General features: G+C 41.2%; 1 long non-coding RNA gene across 1 annotated transcript in view; it reads left to right on the top strand.

Moving 5' to 3' along the window:
* LOC131276584 (uncharacterized) overlaps nucleotides 1–19,732 on the top strand; it is a 34,271-nt gene extending 14,539 nt beyond the window's left edge. The window contains exon 2 of the long non-coding RNA XR_009184046.2: nucleotides 19,580–19,732. This is a non-coding gene — a long non-coding RNA (uncharacterized lncRNA). The remainder of the gene's footprint in view (nucleotides 1–19,579) is intronic.
* Nucleotides 19,733–22,783: the final 3,051 nt, after the last annotated feature.

Raw genomic sequence — 22,783 nt, 5'->3', positions numbered from 1 at the left:
AAGATGAAGACTCAAGTCCTCCTAGACTCTGTCCTATGAGGTGAGAAGGTCCTGGAAACATGACTGCAACAACTGACCCATGTCACTGTGTCTCAAAGACCAGTGTGTTTGTCTATGTCTTACACATTATTCTATTTGGGGATTGGGGTGGGAGTGTAGGAGAAAATCCCCTCTCCCCTAAATTACTTTCTTTTTTTTTTTTTTTTTTAATTTTTTTATTTTTTATTGACTTTGTAATAATATTACATTAAAAATATATATGTGAGGTCCCATTCAACCCCACCCCCCCACCCCCCCTCTCCCCCCCCCCCAACAACACTCGTTCCCATCATCATGACACATCCATTGGATTTGGTAAGTACATCTTTGGGCACCTCTGCACCTCATATACATTGGTTCACATCATGGCCCATACTCTCCTCTATTCCATCAAGTAGGCCCTGTGAGGATTTACAATGTCCGGTGATTACCTCTGAAGCACCATCCAGGGCAGCTCCATGTCCCGAAGACGCCTCCACCTCTCATCTCTTCCTGCCTTTCCCCATACCCTTTGTCCATTATGTCCACTTTTCCCAATCCAATGCCACCTCTTCTATGTGGACACTGGATTGGTTGTGTCCATTGCACCTTTATGTCAAGAGGAGGCTCAGATTCCACCTGGATGCTGGATGCAATCCTCCCATTTTCAGTTGTAATCACTCTAGGCTCCATGGTGTGGTGGTTGTCCTTCTTCACCTCCATCTTAGCTGAGTGTGGTAAGTCCAATAAATCAGATTGTAGGTGCTGGAGTCTGTTGAGGCTCAGGATCTGGCTATCACATTGTCAGTCCAGAGATTCAAATCCCCTAAATATATCTTAAACCCCAACATTAACTGCACCTCCAGCACATTAGCATGAAAGTCTTATGAAGGGAGATCCCATCTGAGTCCAGATTCATCACACATAAACACCATTTCCAAAGAGGGGCCATCTGCCCTGGTAGTTAACCCCATCGGCCATGACCATAACTCCCATGGGTCTCTTTAGCCCTCAAAGGAGCCATTAAATTACTTTCTTAACCTCCCAGGGCACATATGACTTTCAGGTCTTAAATCGTGGAATAACCCCTCTGCCAGTCATCAGATGAACCCATCTACCAGTCATCACCAGAACCTCTTTCTCAGGACACGAAGTCTCCCTTAGGGGAAACTCTACTGAAACATTTGCCATGTCCCCAGGCATTAGTATAGATGAGTTTTGACCATTGCCACTGAGTGTAGAACAGTTAGCTTCCATCTTAGCTGACCTGTTTTCTTAGAAACAGTTTTACTCTTTATAGGGTGAGTTTACTCTACCCAAAATCCAGAGTGTATCACTAGATTCCCAAACTCCTTGCCATTGAAATGTGGTGAGCTTTCCTTTTCCTTGTTTTGCAAAATATCAGTTTACATCCACCAGAATTCCTTTTATCTAAGCCAGCTCAGCACCCTTACCAGTTGCTCCTTCTCCTCCACTGAGGTTGAAGATCTCCTAAAGAGAATTTGCACTTATAACAAAATGAACAAAAATGCCTCCCCAATTACTTCCCATTTTCAAGAGAGAAAGTTGGGATCAGAAAGAAATTACCTGGGGTAGAACCAACAGAAGCCGTGTGGAGCCTCTGTGTAGAGAAAACAGGCTAGAAAGGAGGGCCAAGTACTTTTAGCACAACTGTGGTATAGGTAAGATTTTGCGAGAAGTCGAAGTATGTTAATAGGGAGGACATATGTTTTAGCCTGCCAAAGGGTTTCCAGTGCAAAGTAGCAGAAATGGGTTGGCGTTTTTAAAGGGGATTTATTTGGGATAAAAGCTTACAGTTCTAAGACTGTGAAAAGTCCAAATCGAGGCACCATAAAATGTGCTTTCTCTTCCAACTCAGCTACCACATGGTAAAGCAAGATGGCTGCCGATCTCTACCAAGGTCTCTCCTTTCTGCAGCTATAGGCAAACCTGACATAAGGCTTGTCTCTTGCCAGGACTCCTCTTTGTCTCTCTGGGACTCAGCTTTTTGAACCTCATGGGGACTTTGCTCTTTGCAGCTCGGCTGTGGGCAAAACCTCTCATGTGGCAGGATCAAACATATGGCGGCTTCATTTTCCTAAGTCTGTCTGTCTGCCTTTTTGTCTCTGGGATATATCAGACTCAGCAAGGGGGCAGAGACTCAACCTGAGTCATGCCTTCCTGACATAGTTCAATCAAAAGCTCCAAAACCATCTTATCAAGTAATCTAATCAAAGGCCTCTCAACTGAATTTAATGCAAAAGGCATCAGACCACAGGAATAGATTAGTTTAGAAACATAACCTTTATCTTTCGGGGATTCATAAAATAATTTCAAGCTGCCACAACATGTATTACTCATTCTTCATGGCCTTATACAAAGTATAGACTATGTCCCCCTTTCCCCCAAATTAGCATGTACATTAAGGTGATGAGCAGCTCTTAAGTAATTGAGGAGAGAACTGGTCACTACCATGGGTGATGGAAAAAGACAAAACTAAAGTTAAAGTGTCACTTATCATTTGCCTGTGCCCACCAGTTCCAACCCTGGGTCCAGTGAAGGTCACTTCACCTGTTAGAGTCAGCAAAATGTGAGCAGAGAAAAAAATCCATTAACATCTAGCAGACACCCAGATATAAGGAAAACAATGGACCTGTGACCTCATCATCAGTCTCCTAGATACCCTGCACCCACGCCTATGCTCCGGTGATGAATGGGCTTTCCCACGGCAGCCATACTTAGCCATGTTCAACAAAGCTGCTCACATCACTCTAGTTAGAGCCCTTCACTGGTTTCTCATTGCTCTTAGGATATGAACCCAAATCCTTAATAAACCTCCAAGGCCCTGTGTGAGCTGGCCCCTGACTAACTCTTCATGCCCTTTTAGAGCCAACCTTAGATGCCTACTTTCAGTTCTCCAAATCCTACCTCAGGGCTCTTGCACACGTGATTCTTTCTGCTCGACGTTCTTTTGCTCCTATGTACCTAGGTCTTACTTGGTGATTCTCAGATGCATAGAGATTGATTCATCGTATTTTTTTCCATTACATACTCTCATTGGTCTAAGTATGGTGTGTTTTCATATAGTTAGAATTTTTAATGTATTTATAAGTACCCACTAACCCACCACCCAAAACAAGAGCCAGGTTTTGGATCCCTCCTCCCCCAAATCCCTTCTTCTTGCTTCCTATCACCTGGGGTCATCATCATCCCAAATCCTGGGTTCACATGTCTGTTCTTTTCATTTTATCATGGTATATATTCCTAAAAAGGATACGTACATATAGTCATTCCATTACTTTTGTGTGATTTGTAACCTGAGATCCTTCTGGCTGCTAAAACAATGTTCTTCTGTCTGTAATCAATGGATTGAATTATGCAAGGACACATACAAAGAAGCAATACATGAAGTTTTAAAATTGAATTGTTTTAAATTTCATAAAAAAAGTCTCATTCTGTACACAATTTTTTGGGACTTCCTTTCTTTCTTTTTTCTTTTTTAAAAGAAGTCGATATTAACGTTGCTAAAATTCATCTGTTTAGGTGTTCAGCAAACTGTGGTTGACTCTGGACTGCTACCAGTTTTTTTTTTTTTAAGATTGACCAAAAAAAAAACAAAACAAAACAAAACAAAAAAACCCCACCAAAACCCAAATCTTTATTTATTATAACTGTATAAATGTGATCCATGTGTCCACCACTAGTTTTTCAAAAAGAAACATGCAATAAGCATGAATAAGCAAACCACATTGCCCACGGATGTGTATGAGCTCCTTAGATGTCTCATCGGGCTTAATTACAGACCACTCACAGTAAAGCATTTTTAGTATAAAATGTAGCGTGATGTCAAACCATTTTAGCATTTGCATATATACATGTTGCACTCTGATAATGCAGAAAAAATTTTCGCCACGGAGGCTGTGTCGTGCTTGTTGTTATGTTTCCTCAATACAGGTGCCAATGGTTGTGCAACAGCAACAGTTCGTTTTCGTCAAATAAAGACATAACCCCAGCACTACTCGCCCCGGACTGGGATGAAGTGAATCTGAGGAGGGGCAGAATAGGAAGCAGAGAGGCAGCGGTGCGTGGCTGGGCCTGCTGGAGCCACCAAGCCCGCCGGCGACCTGGACGTGGGAGACATAGTGCGGCGAGCTTTCAGGGCCACCTTCCCCGCCAGTAGAAGCCCTGCGGGGTCGGGGGTCAGGGGTCGTCAGGGGTCCGTGGTCAGGGAGGACTGGACAGGATTGCCGCGTCGCGCTTCTCCACTGGACTCCTGCTGCCTGTTTTTGTATGACCCGTGAGCTGAGATGGTTTTCACATTTTAAAATGTTTGCAAAAAAAAAAATCAGAAGATTTTTGTGACGTATTACATTCAAATTTTCAGTGTCAATAAATGAAGTTTTATTAGAACACAGCCACATTCATTGTTTACAAATTGTCTATGGCTGCTGTTATACCCCAGGGGCAGAGTTCAGTAGTTTTCACAGAAACAGTGTGGCTCCAAAAGCCTGGTATTTGTGGTCTGATCCTTCGTAGAAAAAGTTTGCTGATGTCTGATCTACATCACCGAATGCTATATAACATCCCGATGTACGTATATTCACTTCTTCATTGTTGGGCTTTGGTTATTTTAGTTGAGAATGCTTGTTACTAACTTCTTACCTAATTGTGTTCTGTTCAGAGATCAAGGTCTGTATGATACTTTTTTTGAAATTTATTGAGATTTTCTTTATTGTTTAGTTCCTTATCAACTTTGGAAATATACTTGTGTTAATGAGGGAGGAAATGTATATTCTCTAACATTGGGTACAGAACTTATTTGAATTTTACAGATCTAATCCTTGATGATTCTCTTTTGTCTCCTGGATCATTCAAAAACAAAAAAAAAGTTCATAGAAATATCCCACTATGATTGTGGACTAATATTTCTTCCTGAAGATTAATCTTTCTTATTGCTTCAGGCATTTTTAGGTTATTTTAAAAATTTACAAAATAATATCTTAGTAAATTGAACCTTTTATCATTATGTGGTGATCCTCTCCTTTACCAACACATTAGCATAGACAATAGAATTATCATTCATACATTAATACAGATAATAATTATTAGGCATCCATATTAATATAGATATAGCAGCTTTCTGGTTTTGACATCAATGGTTTCTGAACGAGTTGGCCAGGGAAAAGAGAGGGAACTCCAGGCAGGTCATCTGAACTGGCTGAATGTCTGTTTTATTATGTCAGGCTGCTGTGACAAGTGTCACCCTGTAGGTTGGCTGAAACAAGAGGGACTAATTGACTCAGAGTTTTGAGGCTAAATTCCAAATTAAGATGTCAGCAAGGCTTGCTTTCTCCTAGAAAACTAGATTCTGGTGCTGGTTTCTGGTAATCCTGGGGTTTCCTTGATTTGTATTTCTGCCTCCACCCGCATGGAGATGTGCTCTCCTTTCTTGCTCTTGCGACCAAAAGCCTTCTCTTTCTGAGGCTTCCAGTAACCTGGATTAGGGACCATCCTGATTCCGCTGGCCACATCTTAACTAAAAATGATGCCTCCATTAGGCCTTATTTACAATGAGTTAAAACCCACAGGAAAATCCAGATAAGATTAAGAACATGTGTTTGCAGAGGTACTTGATTCATCTACCCCAGTGTCTTGTAGCCTCAGGATAAAACAGGGAGTTGGCCAATGCCCTCTTTGCAGAACCTACTGGGTAGAGTTCTGATCCTTCTCTGGATGAGTCAGCAAGGCAGGCCAGGTTGACAATGTGGTTAGGTGATGGGTACCCAAGGACAAAGAGAATGACCAGACTAGAAAAAAAAAATCATGACAGAGCCATCAAAAAAACATAGCTAAGGTAGCCACTCCTTTATATTAAACATAGCAGACACCAGAATTCGTAGACCATACAACATTCAGGATATATCAGTTACCACCAAGTCTTCACTTTATGAAATGAAATACATTTCTAATTTTCAATCTAATCTAATTAAAATTTTATCTCATTTTAAAATCCTTGAACACCTTGCAAAACTCAGTTGTACATTTTCCACTAGTCAGAATGGCGGAGTTTTAAAATATTATCACTGGTCTAAATGATTTACATTACTGATATGTAAGGACATGATTCAGTTCAACCTGGCTGGAACTGGTCCTTGCCTTGAAGTCTCAGACCTGAGAGACTTAATCCAGCTAAACACCTAACTAATTCTGTAATAAATGAAATTGGACTTCAGGTGGAAAGCATCTAATTAATTACACTTCTTAGTTTATGGCATGCTGTCAGAATGGGCCTTATGGGGCTCCTCTCTTAATTTGGTTTTATTCTTTTTTTTTTCTCTCATTCCTCTGCCCTCTTCCCATCAGTCTGATGTGTTAATACCTGTATTTTCCCCTTGTGAACCTATGCAAGCTTTCTCAGGATCATATCCCCAAGAGCAGACTTTCTATTTCATTTATACATGCATTCCTAATATCATGAAGAACTACTGATAATAGCTCAGAAGGGCTGTCCTAGATCACACATCTGCCAATGCACGTGAGTGCGTCATCTGACTTTCTACTTTCTGTTCATCTGCTGAGTGTAAGGTGGTGTCTAGTTTTAATTTGCATTTCTTTATTAGGAGAGAAATTGAACTCTTCTACTTGTTAGCCATTTAGGCTTTCCATTCTGTGAATTGCTTATTCATACCACTTTCTCATTTTCTATAGAGTTTCTATCTTTTATCATTTGATTTCTAAAGGTTCCTTGTTGTTTTTAGAGTTTGTGAACATCTTTTAGGTTGTTGATTTGTTAATTTTGTCTGTTGTGTCCTTGATGAATGGAAAGCCTTAATTTTAATAGAATCAAAACTGTGATTTTTTACTTTCATGTTTTATATTTTTGGAGTTTATGTAAGACACCCTTGTCATCCTGCAGTCTTAAAGATATTCTCTCATCCATCATATTCTATTACCTTCATGGTTCTGCCTTACACATTCAATCTATTTGAAGTTTATGTTTGCATTTGATATGGCAGTTTGATTTTTTTATGAATTAAAAAAATAGATATTGGATTATGTTTGTAAACTCACCTGTTCCTCTGGGCGTATTAGATTGTATTAAATTCAGAAGTTTCACTTTTACTTGATTAAATTAAGATTGGGGCTTTGATTCGGCCACATCAGTAGGACTTTGAGTCCCCACCCCCTTGGTAGGTGGACACTCACAAAGAAGTAAATGCAGAGAGAAGGAGAACATAGGGGACAAGAGACAGCTCATTACATAGGATCCTGCGGCTTCGGGAAGAAATGAGCTCCCCGGAGAGCGACAAGCCCTCCTGCCTACAGCTGAGATTGGAAGAAGCTGGGACCACGGAGCCTTAGGAGGGAGAAGAAGGCTGAACCCTCACAGAGACTGGCAACCATCTTGCTCCAATACATGGCAACAGACTTTGGTGAGGGAAGTAACTTATTCTTTAATGGCCTTATGACTATAATCTTCTCCCCAAATAAATACCCTATAAAAGCCAACAGATTTCTGGTACTTTGCATCAGCACCCCTTTGGCTGACTAATACATATGGTATGAGCAAAAAATTCAACTTTATTTTCTCCACATAGAAAGCAACTTTTGCCAACAAATCTAACTTCCTGTGCTCTTATTTTTTGAGCAGGTGTTTTGGTTTTTTATTTTAACACATTAATGGCAATCCATTTCTCTCACTTATAGCCCCTACCTCAATATAGCCCCGTGTGCTTACATCACGTACTTACACTTACAACATGACACTGAAATTTGGTGACGCTGTAATTTAGAAAAATAATTTTATATTATATATCAAGTGATTTAAAGACTATGTGACCCAGTAGATTTGTTCTTGGGAGCTGGAAAAAAAAAGCACTTTTATGAATGAAGGCATTCACTTATTTTTGTTAGTAAGCCATTAGAACCAACCAAAAAGTCCCAGCAATATAGAAATCATTAAGTTATAATAGCCTAGTCACACAGTGGCTGTTGTAAAGCAAGTAAAAGTAATCATTATGAAGAGTTCTTTAAAATAATAATATAAGAGAATGCCCGCGTCATGGAGTTTGGTAAAAAAAGAAATAATACAAAATTGTATTCTTCATAAAACCAAAAAAAAAGAGAAAAGACTGAAAGGAAATGATCAATATATAGTTATCTTTGCAGACAGGCATGAGACTGTCAAGACTCAAGACTACAAGAGAATTTCTTCCCTTTTTTAAAAAAAAATTCTGCATTTCCTAAACTTTTTTGATACATTACTTTATAAAAGAAACAACTGTGTTTCCAAAAGTGAATAAAACCAACATCAGCATTATATACTTAACTAAATCAATCACACTTGCTATAGCAGCTATTTGTCAGTGGCTCTGAAAGGTACTTTATAACAGTTTCATCACACTCTTAAGTATCAGGCAATTTGGGTGCAGTTTGTGAATGTGAAGAACCTCTTACAGAGGAAAAGATACACCATGTCCTAAAGTCATCAGAATTGAAACCTTATCACCAGTGAAGAGAAAATTCAATATGCAGACCAGTTATCTGCTCCTTCTTGGATTTGGAGGTACTGCAGCTCCCAGGATTCCTAGCTTGAATATTTGGCTGATGTTGGACTATCCTCTGAGTAAAGTCCCTGGAAACTGCCCCCCCCCCTCCTTTGCAGTCCTTAATTTCTGAGCTAGTTTTCCTCTTTCATATACTATCCCATAGTAATACCTTGGGACACCTTGACCCCAATTAGATTTTTCACAGTGACATCCCATCTGTTAGATTTCACGATGCTGGGACTTCCTAAAATCCACCCAGGGCACATCTAACTATATATCCCTGCGGTGATGGCAGGCATCCTGTGCCCTCTTTCTGCCTCTCCCTCCAGGTTAGTGGATCTTAACCTTGCCAGCATGTTGAAGTCACTGCAGAGATTTTTCGAGCTGCAGTTACCCAGGCCCCACCACCAAAAAAAGGTCCAATTGTCTGGGGTGGGGCCAGGCTTTGGCATTTTTAAGAAGGGCTGAGAACAACTCATTGGATGTGAGTTTCTCTTTTTCAGGGACTGTTTTTCTCTCCCAGAAGTCATAGGCCCAATTTTGCCAATGGTAGGTGCTCAATAAATGTTAGATGAAAAGGGAAGACCATAGTGGTGTGATTTAAAAAATAAATAAAGGAAAGTACTAGAAAATCCCTAACCAGTTGGCTCTTTGTGCTGACACAGTCAGTGCTAGGGAAGAGGGACAAACAGTTCTTGCTCACTGGAATCTGTGTAAATTAAACTTGCCACAGCCCTTTTCTGGTGTTCCACGAAGCCGGTGAGAAGGAGTCGGGCTCAGTTCAAAATGGCTGCACGCCTCACCCAGCCTGGGCTAGCTGACAGAGCACACTGCCTCCAGTTTATAGAGCAACAAAGGCCTCCATTGTTCAGGCCTTGGAATGCTATTTTCCTTTTCTTATCCTGATCCCTGTGCAGAAAAAACCCCTAAAGACTGCTTTTTCTAGGAACTTCGATAGCCTGAGGTATGTTGCCGGCCTCTGGGAGGAGAGACCCAAGAGCAGGAAGAGGGGTAATTAGTCACTGCTTGGCCGTGCTCCAAGGGCTGAAGGGAATTGGGCTGAGAGCAGAAGCAGAGAACAGCCTTTCCCCACCTTTATCTTTCTTTAGCTTTCAAATCTGGAGCCTCTTGGAAAAGGCCCAGCAGGATGTCAGGTGGGGGTGGGTGGGGGACCTGGGGGAGACCCTCAGGTTTCTGAAGCTCATTTAGGACTTGCGTTCAGCTTTCAAATACAAATATATCACTAGGGACTCATTTTTTTTTTTTTTTTGCCTGCTCTCCCCAACCTCTATTTATCATGAGCAGCTCGAGTAGAAGGAAATCTGTCAGCTCCTCTACCTACGGCCAAGACGCCAGCTCAGGCCTGGCACAAGCATATCATGGCGCCCTTGAGCTGGAAAGGATCTTAGAAATAATCTGCGAAATGATGGGACACCACTAGGAAGGGTCCTGAGGTCCAGAAGGGTGGCGCCACCGGCCCAAGGTCAGACAGTGGCAGCACGGAGAAAGGATCCTCCTTTTCTTTCTTCCTCGGTGGAACCGTCATAGCCACAGACTGATGGCTGCCTGCTCGCCCGCAAAAACTGCTGCCTGCTTTCTGTGCTGTAAATACATGCTGGAAAAGGCCCTGCAACGTCTGCCTATCTAACCGACAGGTGGATGAAGTGAGTCCTGACACCTGGTTTTACCACTCAGTCCTCCTGATGTACAGTGGGAACCTGCAAGTTTTCATCTACGTCCCTCCAAAGTGGTACCTTGGGAGCATCTCCATGTCATCTCCATCACACTAGGTGGCCTTCTGTCATGCTCCGGTTGCTGTGAGCCCCCCCTCGTTTTGCTGGTGCTCATCTCCTGGAACTTCAGGATTTGATCCCCTAGATAAGGTGTGGCTCCCTGTTCCTGAGCAGAGAGGTGGGGTGGGGCGAGACGACTCCTTAAAACTGCCCTGTCCCTGCACTGCACACCAACAAGGCTGCTCTTTCTGGAGGAAGCAGGTGACCAGTGGGAACCACAAGAAAGCAAGACCTGAAGTGCACACAAAATTAGCCTCTCCTTTTTTGGAACTCTGACAAGTTAAAATCTTCGCAAGGACGTTCTCTCCTGAGAACATCCTCAGTTCCTAAATTTCTCCCCAGACTTCCTGATTGCTCTTTCCCAGTCAAGGCTTCCTTCCCCACATAAATCTCCACTCCCCTTGCAGAAACTGCACCAGTTGGGGTAGGGGGTTAATTGCCAAAAAAGCAGCACTGATACACCCACCGTCAGGGTCCAATTAAATTGTTAGGCAGAGCCCCTTTGTTTTATTTGTAGGCTGAGTTGGGGGTGAGGTGGGGATGTATTTATTAACTTCAATACCATTTGATATTCATGAATTCAAAGGTTGTGGTTCCAAAGATTTGAGAGGGACCCTGAAGATCTCTGGCATTTCTAATTTTGCAAGGACATGAACTGAAATCTCCTGTGACAGTGGAAGAGACAATGCTCAGCTGGGTTTTTGCCTCCAGTGTGACTTTCCCCATGGCTGGAAAGTGGCTGACCGAGAGGATTGGACTGTGGTTTGTCAGCTCCAGGGCGGGGCCTCTTAATCACTACGCTGTACTGGCTTATATTATTTACTGCTGACTCCTGACCCCACTAGGTGGCTGGCTACACTTGAATTCAACTTTTAATCTGCTTCAGACCCTGGAGCAGAAGTGGAGGGAATGCAAGTTTCCTATACTCCCGCCATGGTGTAGAGTAAGTCATTTCTGTCCTCTGGGCCCTCAGTTTCTCACCTGTAAAATGAGGGAGGTGGGTGAGCTCAGTGGTTCCCAAACCCAGCTGAATGGGGAGGGGAAGTTAGCATACATATACTTACAGAGATTCCCACACCTTACCCCAGGCCATTGACTCAATCCCAGGTAAACAGAGTAAACAGAAAGCTGTATTTCGAACAAACTTTCCAGATGATTCTAGTGCAATCCAGCTTGGGGAAATTTTGGATGGTTCCTTTTGTCTGACTGTTTTGCTCTCAAGCAGCTGACAGAACCTCGGGGCACAGTGACCTGAAAAGGGATTTTATTTTCTGATTTATGAAATAATTTATATGAAAAGTCCTTCCAAGGTATACAACTAGAATTCAGATAATACGTCTTCTTGAAAAAAAAAAATTAAACATGAGTAAAAAACAAACCATAATATAGATAGTTCTTAATTCAGTGCTTAAATATTGGAAATCAGAATTGGCCCATAGATTCAGTGCAGGTAGAAGACAACTGTATAAATAGTTTTGATACATCTTGGTTTGGTTTCCTGGCTGCTAAAACAAATGCCCTATGATGAGTTGGCTTAAATAACAGGAATTTATTGGCTTATGGTTTTGAGGTTAAAAGCGCTCCAAAATCAAGGAGTCGTCAAGGTGATGCTTCCTTCCGGGAGACTGTGGCGTTCCAGGGCTGGCTGCCGGCGATCCTTGGTCCTTGACTTTTCCGTGTCATGTCCATGCACGAGGTGGCCTCTCCTGGCTTCTCTGGGTTCCACTGGTTTCTGGTTCCTGGCTGCTCTCTGTGACTTTCTCTCTGTGTATCTGAATTTCATTCTGCTTATAAAGGACTCCTCCTTATTCAGTCCGGCCACACCCTAACTGCAGTAACCTTATCAAAAGTCCTATTTACAGTGGGTTCACACGTCCACACGAATGGATTAAGCTTTAGAATATGTTTTTCTGGGGTCCATAGCTTTAAGCCACCAGTCTCCTTTTTAGAGAGCTGAGTGAATGTTTCTTGACTCCGATAAACACGGCCACCTCTTTCCTTCGCGTAAGATCCCCGGGCACCCTGGCAGTGGGGCACACTGGCTCATGGCTTGCTGCCTCCCACCTTCCTGACTCCCAAAGTTGTTGCTGATAAAAACAAAGCCGTCATGTTTCTCACTGGACCTCAGCCCTGATAGCATCATATTTATTTATTTTTAATGTTATCAGAGAATGTGTGGGATACTTCAAAATTGCTTTCAGACTTGCGTTGGTCAAGCTTCAACACGAACAAGTGTTTTTCAACCTATTTACCTGTTACCCTTTCTTCTGTACTTTAAGAACACCTTTGAAAGCTGTATTGGGGAAATAGATGAGTCCCTCCACCCCTCACCCCTTTGCTAACTCCCACACCCACATAAAAATCCCACATGTAAAATCAAGAGTGAATAATGACATCAAATCTTTGCTTTATGCTTGGAAAGACTGGAAAACCTTGATTAGGTAAGATTAATTTCTCCCAACACGTAATTATAGGATAGCCTCACAATCAGAAACTCAGGTAATATTTGTAGAAATAAGATTTTGCAAAACACATTTTTTTTTAAACCTAAAATTTTCATATTTATTTATTCAGAGCTGTCTCCATTGGACTGTAACTCCATGCCAGTCTGATTCAGGACTAGGCTCATAGTAACAGTGATAACCAGTTTGTATTCAGTGTCTCACAAGACACCAGGAACTGTGGCAAGCGCTTCACATATACTACATTCTGTAATCATCATACCAACTCACTGATGTAAGGATTACTCTTACTTCCTTTTTACAAATGGCACCAGAAGGTAAAGTAAACTGCCCAAATCACACAGCTGGTGTATAGAGCCAGAATTCAACTGTAGACATGGGCTTCCATTCCACACAATCCTCGCCCTCGGTGGTTGGCCCTGGATCCACATGCACATTGTTGACTAAGGTAATGAGTAAATGATGAAAGTTGTATAGGGGAGCTGAGGTGTGTGTAGGGAGTTTTTAAGGAAGCTGTGGAAGTTTGAGATTATTTGTGAAAAAGAGAGGTTATGTTTGTAAACTGTTCTGTTCTGCTGGGCGTGATAACCCTTTGGTTGTGTTAGATTCAGCTGAGACATCTGAGTAAATTATGGTAAGATTAGGGCTTTGATTCAACCACATCATTAGAGAGTGACTCAGCGTTGAGTCCCCAGTCCCCTTGGGCTGATAAAACAGACTCTTATAGGAAAGTAGACACATAGGAGAAGAAAACAGAGGAATAGAGACAGCTCATTAGAAATGGCAGAGGCTCAGGGAAGAGAGATGAGCCTGATGGTTTACAGCTGACCTTGTGAATAGACCAGAGCAGCTGAGCCTGGAAAGAAATAAGCCCTGGGAAGAGAGATGAGCCCTATGCTAGCCTACAGCTGAGATCGGAAGGAGCTGGACCCACAGAGCTTTAGGAGGAAGAAGGAAGGCTTGTAGATGCCACCCACCATCTTGCATCAGCACATGGCAACAGACTTTGGGTGAGGAAGTACCTCTTACGGGAAGACGAATACAGAAGGTAAAAAAATACTCCACATGTCTGAACACTAAGATTCAGCCCTAATGTTCTGTGACCAGGGGAAATCTGGCAACTGTGTGCTCAGATTCCTCCCATTGGGAAATGGACTTGTTGATCACATTTTGCCAAAATAAGAACGGCTGGTATGGCCAAATTCTCCAGTGTTGTCAACAAAATTGTTTATACTATATTAATTAAACTTAGAAATGTAAAAATGCCTTTCTTTTTGTTGGGACAAGGTGGTTAAAAGGCTGAGAACATCTTATAAGAATTTTATGTTATGGTGTCTAGATCTTAAAAGGACCAGATATTATTTTTTCATTTCAGAATCGTGAAAATTCTCAATAATTATTTCACTGTTTACTTCCCCTTTTCCCCACCATTGACTCCAAGGAATACACACAAAGGTCAGGGATGTAGGTGCTTTACCTCTCTGCAATATCCTGAACTGGACAGATTGGGCAATCTATTTTCATATCTTCAAAGGGACTTTTCTGTGTTCTAATCCTGGTTCTAGTTCTGACTTGCTATGTGAATTTGCTGTTCAAAATTTAAAAAGTGGCATTTATGCCTGAAATTCAGCAGAGTTGCAACACCTACTCTCTAGTTCACTGGACTCACCCAGGAAAACTAACAAAGGGGTGATGATGGACAACTCCCATCCCAAGGAATAGAGAGCATCTGCAACTGCAAGCAAGATAGTTCCATCCGTCTGCCCCATGGGATCTAAGACCCCTTTCAATTAGAAGCAGAGTGGGTCAATTAGAAGCAGAGTGGGCATCACCATCCCCAAATTCTTAAGATTGGGGAATGAACAATGGACTAAAGTAGACTTATTATTCTACTATAGACATTATTATTCTAGCAATGGAAGAACTTTTATCATTAATATAAATGCAGCGGCCACCAAAGGTTCTGAGGAGAAGGGCAGGTAAGAATAGGTATAATATGGGGCCATTTTGGGGACATTGGAGTTGCCCTGCATGACATTGCAGTGATGGATACATATCATTGTATATTTTGTCAGAACCTACAAAAGTGTGCAGGACAGAGTGCAAACTAAACTGTAGATCGTGGTCAGTAGCAATATACGTTTATCAATTGTGACAAATGCCCCACACTAAGGAAAGACGTTATTAATGTGGGAAAGTGTGGGAGGGGGAGGGAGTGGGGCATAAAGGAATCTGTTATATTTTTTATATAACATTTACGTAATCTAAAGCTTCTTTAAACATAAAAAAAAGTAATTAAAAAAAAAGTGGCATTTATGGAGTGCTTGCTATGTGCAGGCTTTCCACGGGTTTTCTCTAATCCTCACCATCATCTTGTAGGTTAGTTAGCAGTTAACTCAGCATGAAAGAAGTCTGCTAGGAAGAGAAGGGCAGACCCAGGAGTTAGCCAAGGGTGTGACTGGCTCCAAAGCCATTATCTACACCATGCTGCTTCTTTGGAGAACAGAGAGAAGGGTAAGAATCGGAACTATGTAGAAGGTGAAATGCTTTAGCAATACTCTAGTAGTGTGCTGGAGGTAGCTTGTATTGGGCTGCAAGAGCATTTTGTAAAATTTCCAGGATTTTTGCCAGTAGCTTAAAATTGGCCATGGTGGGAATATTTATACCCCAGAACTTGGCAAATGCTACAAACTGGAGCTCCCTACCTCCTCCCCTGGTAGCAGCCAGTTTACCAGAATACCACTGCAACTGGGGAGAGAGGCTGTGCTCCTGAGGCCTTAAGTCTATGTTTGGGTAAGAAGGGTTGACCTAGTCTAGGCAATATTCTGAAGTCTTGGGGAATGAGGTCATACATATCAGAAGTTCAGGAAGGGCATGGAGGGCTGGGTGCATCCACTGAGGACCCCCTCAGTGAGTGGAGGAAGAGTCACCATGCCTCTCCCCCTACCCAGCACACGCATCCTGACGGGAGCTCCATGACAAGACAAGAAGGCCCAAATCTTTGAAGTAGTTGAATGAACAGTTTTGGCTTCAGTTCTTAATAAATAACAAAGAGGGATAAATGGATCACTGATTCTCAAACCTGTCTCATCGTAAATCACCTGGGAAGCTTTAAAAAAAATCCCTCTGAAACCCCAAACTCCTTCTCAGCATCCCTTCCTAAGCTAGCTGCCTGGCTCATGGGGGCCTTGTCTGTGGCTGGCCCCACAGCTGTCCGTACCCCTTTGGCTGATCCATCCAGCCCAGCCAGGACCCTCACTGGCCAATCATATTTCTAGCTTTCTGAAATTTGGGAGATGCTGTAAGGCATCTTTAGTAATAATTGGGATCAATGGCCGCCCTCCAAAGCTGGGATGTCCAGTAGAGAAGCTGTTACCCACGCATGGCCGGTGAGCATTTCAAGTGTGGCTGGTTCAACTGAGAGGTGCTTTAAGCGTGAAATAAGCATCAGAGTTCAAAGACCTGGCATGAAAGAAAAGAAAATATGTCAGTAATTCTTTATTTGATGATATGTTGAAATGATAATACTTGGGATATATTGAGTTAAATAAAATACTGAAATTAATTTCACCTGTCTCTTTTAATGTGGCTACTGGAAAAGTTAAAAGTACATATACGGTTTGAATTTATTGCCTTTGGACAGCATTGCTCCAGCGATGTGAGTCGGGTGATTGTTTCCTAGCCTTGCCCAGCTTTTAGTTATTCAGCCTTCTTTCTCTTTCTTGAGCCACCTCAGCTTTTTCCGACTATATTCCTCTTTTGGTTTACCCTAGCCAGAGTAGCTTGAATTCTTAGTTACCAAAGAGATTTTTAGCTAATATACCTACCGATTTCCTCAGATAGTTGTACAGAGGATTTTCCCTCTACCAGTTAATCCGTCCAGCACTTAGAGTAGGTCATGTTAAAAAGCACATTCTGAAATGATTAGATCACTTCGGACTGCGTTATTTCTGCTCCCCAAGCCCTGAACTTGCTTCTGTCTGCTAAGATTTTTAGCTTGGCCACAAGAATTGGGTTTAGGCTAAGAGAGTCTTCTGGTCGGGAAGGACAACTGAGCTCCCCAAGGCGGTTGGTTAAAGCTGAGTCTGTGCTTAGGAGCTGGATTCTGTCATCAGAGCCTGGAAGTTAGAATAACAACAGCTTTGTTGGACTGGCCCTGAAACTATAGTAAATCCAGGTTTGAACCTAAGGCAATCCCCTCCCTCATTTTCCTTTCCATTCCCAACCTGGCAAATCTACCCACCCTCGTGCATTGGAGATGGTTGAGTTTTGTGCCTCTGCATTCATCCTGGGAATTCTGACTTTGGTAATATGGATTTCCTAAGATGTTTCAGTTGTTCCAAGGTGTGAGGTGAAACTCCCGCAAAAACCTGTCAAGGACTGGCTTTGGAGTTGAATTCTCAAGATTAACTCACTGGGGTGAACAGGAATCATATGCCAGATTCCAAGTAATTATTCCTTCAAGAACTGCCTGCTTCAAGCACTTTAATGAAAAATGATAGAAAGAGTTATTGACCTTTGAGACATTCAATTCCACCATGCAGCTAAGCATCTGCACTGGATCAGGCCAGAGAAGATTACATTTGCCCCACCATGGAGATGCTGCCATAGTTTATCTTCAAACTAGGCAAAGAAAATGTGTCTAATGAATCCCTAAAGCATAGAATGTGCAGATGGGATTGAAGACAGCGTTCTGCAATTTTTCATCCTCATTGTAATGGGAGTCCCTTGGAAACAAGTTAGAGACCACATGTAAATTTGACTTGCTATAGTTACAACATTCTTGGGAAGACTGGAAGTGAGATGATAAATGAAGGCATTGCAAATGTTAATAATTTGAGAGTGAAAGCCTTATTAAAATGTAAAAAATGAACTGCATGTGCCATATTCACAGGAATTACAAAGATTAAAAAAATCAAATCAGCCTGCAATGTGCTTAGTGTGACTCTGTGCCAAGCGGAAGACAAATGTGGGTAAGATAAGGCCTTACCTTCCAGGAGCTTGCCATCAAGCTGGCTACTGAGTCAAGATTTAAACATGGGGAAGTCTCATCCCAATGCTCTCACAACACTATCACAAGGGCAGCCTCAGTCAAAGGAAAGGGAAAACCGAGACCAGTTGCCATGACCTTTTTGTTGGTGTTATCAACCTTTCAAAGACAGTTAATAGCTAAATTCCCAACCTTTGCCCCATCTACCCATCCCATTGTCTCTCCACTTTTTTCCCTTTCTGGGAAGTAACCACTTTGCTGTAACGGGCATACATCCTCCCACATGATTTTTATATATTTTTAACCTGTTTACATAAAGATCTGAAGCCAATGTGGCAAAATGTGAACATTTGATAAATCTGGATAGTGGGCAGGTATTTGATTCTCTGTTTTATCATATTCTGTATTTTACTGTGTCCTTGAAATTTTTCATGATCTAGAAAATTTTAAATGACTATTATGTACAATGGGTAATTAATGAAGTTGAAAATTCAGAAAGGAAGGAGGGTGATTTCTGAGAATAGCAGGTTCACTTTGCACGGATTAAAACAACAACAAAAAAGACTTTTCAAGGAAGGTGAAGACTGACCTGGGTCTTGACAAATGTAGAAGAGGGAGGAAGCTCTGTGTGGGAGGGAACATCTTAAGACCAACTATTATTTGTAAAATTAGGAGCTTAGCCTTTGTGAGCTGAGTTATCTTTTAAATCTGACAGTTGATATTACCTTCATTGAGTCAATCCACAAACAGTGGATTAAATCCCCTCCCTTTCCTCCCTTCCCTTCCCTTCCCACCCCTCCCTCTCTCGTTCCCTCTCTTTCTTTCTACTATTTTCTATGTAACTATCATCTATCTATTATCTACCATCTATCATCTATCTGTCTGATTATCTATCTATCCATCCATCCATCCATCCACCTATTTGTCTATAAACAGCCATCTTTCTGAGTCTTATCTATCCTATTAAATTCTAAACTCTTTTAAAATGGGAACTATTCCTCATATTTTTCTGTATCCTCTACAGTATCAAGACAGGACTTCGCAAATAAGTAGATATTCATTAAATACTCATTGAATGCTTGATTAAATTGTTCATTTAAATGGTGGTTGAGAGGTTATTATGTCCTAAAGCAAGCCAAAGGAAACACTCTACAGATACAAGGGTAAAATAGTCTTTACTTTTAAGGAGCTTTTGGTCTGGTAGGGGAGATAAACAGATATAACTCAGCTACTATACAGGAGGAAGTGCTAAGAGCCAAAAGGATAGTACGGAAAAAGGTTAAGTGGGTTGATTGAGTGAATGCACAAAAAGACACAAATAAGTTCAAGCTTCTGGCTTCTGTTAAAGGCAATTTAGTATTCTCTTTTATATATTCGTAATGTCCTTTTGGGCGAGAGGGAGTGTTTAGAAATACCAGGTACCACTTGTTAAACTCAAGCCTTGTGTTTCCACTCCCTCTTCTTCCTGTGCCTCTGTCACGTTATTAGAATTTACTTTTTAACATCAGAAGAAACAGGAATAAAATAGACACTGCCAAGTTAATCTTTTTTATGCTATGTCTTATTGTAACTTTTTAAAATTGAAACATTAAAAGAGCTCTCAAATATCTTCAAGTTTAATGTGGCTTCCTAAAAACCCAAATGCTAAATTTTCAGGTCTAGTACTTACGTACTTAAGTGTGTGTGTGTTCTAACTGCTACAAATCTGAAATTGCGTTCTAAAAACTGAAAATGTGCCTGCTCTAAGAGGTATTTCTATCTTAACAGGCCCCGTTGATGGAAATGGGAGGCAAACCTATGAACGGAGCTCATGTGCCTTGAGCTTTCTGTCACTGCACACTTTGACCTGCAAGCCTTACACAGAATGCCGAGCGTAGGTCAATGGATGTAAAAATAAAGATGAGGATGATAATAACAATAGGTAACATTAGTTTGGAGTGCTTACCGTGTGCTTACACTGTTCTAAGAGCTTGACGTGAATTAACTCATGGATCGTGACAACCACCATTGAAGGTGACTACTATTTGAAAATTCAGAAAAGAAAAAAAATTACAGCTTCCCATTTCCTTGCTAATGGAAGAGTCACCATGGACCACTTCATATTTCTCTATGGAGATACTGAGCCAGTCTGCGTGCATTGGAACCTGCATGCTCTTCCTGTGCTTTCCGGTATTGCAGTGGGAGAGTTAAATTTATTTGACCAAGGGTATGGCAACTTCCTTCTGGAAAGAAACGAGGGCTGATGGACTGTACTGACAAACATGAAAAAGTACAGCTATGTCTTTGACAAGTTGTGGGGCTTTTTCTTCTTTTTAAAAATACTACTCCAGACTTGATCTTTTTGTAAAACATTGCTTTGTAATTATTATTATTAGTATTTGAAACTATCTAGTTATTTATTTATGGCTTAAATTTTCATATCTAATACAGTTTTTTCTCTTGTTTTTTTTTTTTTTTTAAATCTAAGCACCGTGTTCATGAACAAGAAAACTTAAATTCTTTGCTTTTTGAGCAAGGTGATATATATATATATATTTCTCTCCTTATTTCAGCATCTGCTTTTATTATTATTTTTCTAATTAATTTTGTTTATTTTTAAAGAAGATTTAGATTACATAAATATTACATAAAAAATATAGGGCATTGGTATTGCCCCACTCCCACCCCTCCCACACTTTCCCACTTTAACAACATCCTTCATTAGTGTGGTACATATGTTACGATTGATGAACACATATTGAAGCGTTGCAACTAACCAGGAACTACAGTTTACATTATAGTTTACACTCTGTCCTGTACACTTTTCTAGGTTCTGGTAAAATATATAATGGTATGTATCCATCATTGCAATGTCATGCAGGACAATTCCAATGTCCTGAAAATACCCCCATATTACACCTATTCTTCCCTCTCCCATCCCTCAGAATCTCTAGTGGGCACTGCCTTTATATCAATGATAAGAGTTTTTCCATTGCTAGAATAATAAGACTATAATAGAATAGTAATAAGTCTATTTTAGTCCACTGTTCATTCCCCAGTCTTGAGGATTTTGGGATGTTGATGCCCACTCTGCTCCTAACTGAGAGGGGTTTCGATCCCATGGGGCAGAAGGATGAAACTATCTTGCTTGCAGTTGCAGACTCTCTCTGTTCCTTGGGATGGGCGTTGTCCAACGTCGTCTCTGTGTTAGTTGTCCTGGGTGAGTCCAATGAATTGCATTGTCTTCTCAGGAGCTGGGGAACTGGCTTCTTAGGAGATGTCAGAATGCCGATCCTCTCTAGGCTGGGTCTTCTTGCCCTGAGGGCCTGGGTGGTTTCGTTTGTTTGTCTTTCTTTATGAAACAGGATCTTGAAATTAATTGTTAGAAAATACTGCTCTTGCTTGTTGATTTATATATATGCACAGGCAATCCATGTCCAATGTTTGCATGATCAGTTTCTTTGGCCAGGAAAGCTGGTCACAGAAAAGAGTTTAGGTTAGAGAGTTAGATCCCAGATGATGTCATGGGTGGAAGGGTCTCTAGCCCTTAGTCACCTTGAGCTTCACTTCCTCTCCTATGAACCAGGAAAAGCGCCCACTTGGACAGGGAATGTGAGGAGGAAATAGGGGACAAGTTAATGCTGCCCAGTAGCGGTTTAATATGTGCTCACTTGCTCCTGTTTTCCCCACTAACTCTCTCTGCAAATTTAGTTCTTGGTGACTTTTCTTAAATCTCTTTAAATTCCACTGCTTTACTCACCCATGGAGCCAAATTAAATAAACACCCTGTCTCTTGACCTCCGTATGTAATCATTGCAGTTGTTTCCACCAATTTCCAAATAAAGAAAATAGTGATTACAAAGTCACAATTTTGCAGCAGGTAAGATAAAATTTTTCAAAATACTGGCGTTGCCAGTGAAAACTCTTTTGTCCTGTAGTTGAAGCGTGCTGTTTTACAAATCACGTTTTGTAAAGACCTTCACAGTGGATAAAGACACCCTAGTAAAACCTAGGGTTCAGGCAGTCTACTAAACCTGCCTTCCTGAGCTGAATGAATTTGGGCAGTGATGGAATTGCAGTTTCCCTCATCTGTAAAATGGAGGAAAGCATCTACCTTGTAAGTCTGTCAGGAGGACTCCACGAGATTAAGTGCTTTGGCGACACACTTGAAATGTGGCACAATAATGTGAAGCTATTATTTTTTTCCCGAAGAATATTGAGTAGTAGTAGTCTATCAGTATTTGTGTCCTCTGAGAAGTCACTTGTATTATCTTTGAGAATGTATGAGAGGGAAAAAAATCTCCTAAAATGGTACAGTGAAGAGTACTACTCAACTTGGAGTCCGAAAGCTGGGCTGGTCCTCATACCACCATTTATTAGCAACTTAATTTTGGACTATAAGCCACACAGCCTCAGTTTCCCCATTTTGAAATTGTGTGATAATAGTTGTACTGCCCACCTCGAAATGTTGTGGCTATCAGAGGAGATAGCTGATTTGAAAGCGTTTTGTAAATTGTCAAAAAAATAAACCAAAAATCTAAGTGAAGGATTCTGTCAGGGCCTAACCTCCATAATGACATATAATTTGGAATTTGGGACCAAGAAGGCTATGGAGTGAATGCCAGTTCCTCCTCTTCCTAGTTGTGTGATCCTAGGCAAATTTCTTAATCCCTCTGCACCTCACTTTACTGTTCTGTAAAATGAGGATAATGATAGCATTTTGTGAAATTGTGGTGAGGAGAATGAGTTCATGCCGGTAAAGCACTTAGAATAATGACTGACGTAAGAGCTAAGCAATGGCTAGTCACTATATTCTGTATTTGAAAATAGAGGAGTTGGGCCATCTTACCTCTATCATCTCTTCTGGTTAAAAAATCTGTTGATATTTACATAAGTCTTCTAGAACAAGAATTATCAGTCTTTCACGGATAGCATTCAAGTTCAGAAGTACACATTTCTGGAAATGCCTGATTAATTGGTGTTAAAGTCAAG

Source organism: Dasypus novemcinctus, chromosome 29 (assembly GCF_030445035.2).
Source record: "Dasypus novemcinctus isolate mDasNov1 chromosome 29, mDasNov1.1.hap2, whole genome shotgun sequence".
Classification (NCBI taxonomy): domain Eukaryota; kingdom Metazoa; phylum Chordata; class Mammalia; order Cingulata; family Dasypodidae; genus Dasypus; species Dasypus novemcinctus.
The sequence above is the reverse complement of the archived record's forward strand: the minus strand, read 5'-3'. Positions and strand labels throughout refer to the sequence as shown.